The sequence below is a fragment of the Lytechinus variegatus genome, chromosome 6, assembly GCF_018143015.1.
Source record: "Lytechinus variegatus isolate NC3 chromosome 6, Lvar_3.0, whole genome shotgun sequence".
In the NCBI taxonomy this organism is placed as follows: Eukaryota; Metazoa; Echinodermata; class Echinoidea; order Temnopleuroida; family Toxopneustidae; genus Lytechinus; species Lytechinus variegatus.
In genome coordinates, this window is record NC_054745.1 from 23,723,799 (window position 1) to 23,726,724 (window position 2,926).

The window sequence follows — 2,926 nt, forward strand, 5'->3', positions numbered from 1 at the left end:
AAACATCGCGCCTCGGAATAGAACACAGCCACCAACCTAATAATGAAACGGTATTTCACGCACCTTCAAATTAAACGATTACAAATACCGTGGGTTGGGGCCGAAGAGGAGCCGTGGCCGAGTGGTCTAAGGCGCTTGATTGGACATCCGGGGATCGTGTAGTCTGTAGGCACAGACCCTGATTGAAACTTTGATCAACAGGTGTATCTCAACGCAAAGACTAGCACGTGCAAAACTTGCTGCTTCAATTCACTGCACAAGGCATGAGTAGGTTGCAACTCAGACCCTTTACTCGAGTGATGGGTTTGCATAGCAGACTAGGGATCGTGGGTTCAATTACCGGCAGCGTGATAATTTTTCACACCGACGTTCCGGAACCGAAGTCTACACGATATGAATATTCATGACTTGCGTCTTCGGAATAAGATTACGCATGCGCGTGGACTAATCTTTGTAAAATTTATTGTAGTCGTTTGTGCATGCGTACTTTTATTCCGAAGACGCAAGAAACTTTTTTTCCAACTCCTCATAATCCCGTTTTTGAACCGGTATAACTAACGGATGTTAAGTGAATTAACTTTTCCCAGGTCTTCTACCTTCCCCATTTTCTTATTACATGTTTAGGAGCACTCTGAATATCTTAACAATTCCACTATCTGACCAAAGGGTGCTCCGTTAGAATTTCGGTTAATTCGGTTACCCAATCCGGGTACCGAATTAGCACCTGGGTGACTGTGGCAAAGTGTGGAGTGACGCCTTGCCAAAGGGCCCTATGCCATGGTGGGATTCGAACACACGACCCTCTGATTACAAGGCCAGAGTCAGAACCGCTACACCACAGCGCTGATCCCCATGAAGTCGTTCTATAACGCCGTTTATAAATGTACTCATCCATTTACACAAGACTTGAACATATTCTTAGGTGCTAAGTCAATTACGTAGGCATGCTAGGAATGTATCATCTAGCACAATTAAAGGGTCCCCATCCGTCGTGTGTAGGGTCGTTAGTTGTCAATATGGGTCCATTTGATTATATTTATGAAAAAAGAAAACACGGATCTGTTTCATAAATCTTATTATAATAACGAATTGCAATCATTCTGTCTGATTGGCTGATGGTAATATTTTTTTTTATAGAAATTCTGCTTTTATGAAACGGTACCCTTGTTAGAGCAACATCGAAAAAAATATATACAGTACTAAATATGTAAGCTTCACATCATTATTAACAATTATATTCAGCCTGAAATTGAATATGAATATGTATTTTCCTATTAATGTCTAATTTGTTTTTCATTCTACTGGGGATAAATCTAAAGAAGCAAAATAAACCCCCTTAAATCCGATAATTCATCGTAAAATGTTTGGTTCGTCTCTTACAATCGATTATACTTTGATTATAATCGATTAATCTGATGACATAAAATGTGCAGATTGTTCTATTTTATCTACCTTTCTCAACAGTTTTTTAATGTTCCTCATATTATTATCAAAATTATCCAAAAGAAACGATTCGTTTGAAAAATGAATATCAAATAAATTTTTAAGTGTTGTTTCCACCGCGTAATAACATTTAATGTTTTTCTAACGAGATTTAAAAAAATATATATATAGATGAGGTTTCTTTTTTTGTGCCAAAGTGGTATAACATAATCGCACGAAATACGTAAATTTTGGGTGCATGTCGTACTATTAAATGGCGTGCATATTCCGTGGTGAAGATGATACTGCTGTGTGAAAGTTTGTTATTGAAATTTAGATATTTCAGATGTTTCCACCTTGTTTCCGGCACGTTTTCTTAATACTCATAAGCTGAAAGTAAAAAAAAAAATCAGGGAATCTCCCGAATTTGTCGGAGGGGTCGAAGAAATGGAAAAAGTTTTAACCATTGTTCGGGGACAATCACACGATGGCTCCGTTGCTTAAAGGTTAGCGAGTAATCACTCAATGAAACGGCCAATCAATGTTGTTGCATACGCATTCTATTTGTTTCATGCATTTATTCATTTCAGTTTTGTGTTCTTAAGGCAGCCCTTCCAGTTTCGTAGACTGAGTTACATGATGCTCCTAGGAATGATAAAGACAAAAAGAAAAAACTTACAAATTATACATAAATCAATACAGATTTAAACACATTAGTTAGGTAAATAGTTAAAGATCATGTCCACCCCCAGCAGAGAGTTTATTTGAATAAAAATGAAAAATCCATCAAGCATAACACTGAAATTTTCATCAAAATCGTATGTAAAATAAGAAAGTTATGAAATTTAAAGTTTCGCTTAATTTCACAAAATAGTTGTACATAACTCGGTCGTATGTAAATGAGGGAACTGATGACATCACTCACTCACTATTTCTTCTGTAAAAAATGAAATATTGCATAATTCAAACAATAAAAAGCAAAATGATTAGTGAGAGACATCATTCATCTCTCGTTTGCACTCGACTAAATTGTGCATATACCTATTTTGTGAAAAATAAGCGAAACTTTAAAATGTCATAACTTTCTTATTTTAGATCCGATTTTGATGAAGTTTTTAGCATTATGCTTATCTGATTTGTTTCTATTGATTTAAACCAACATTTTCTGAGGTGGACTTGACCTTTAAGATTAGACAACAATGTTCCAGTGTTTGATTAAAGCTAAATGATAGTGGCTGCAGTAAAACACTAATTTCGTGAGAAAGTCTGTAAAAAAAACAAGGTTGAGCATGGCTATATCGTCGTGGATCTAGATCTGGTACAGTTACATAAACTGAACTTTGTGAAATCATAAAATCTAAGCTGAAATACGATCACACTGAAGATCGCCAACAATGATAGGCTCACGTGGGACAGTGCATTATTATTGCTGACGGAAGTGACCTAATCCGCTTATTTTGCTTATTTCTCAGTAATCGCACAATTTCTCCCAGAATCCTTTGGC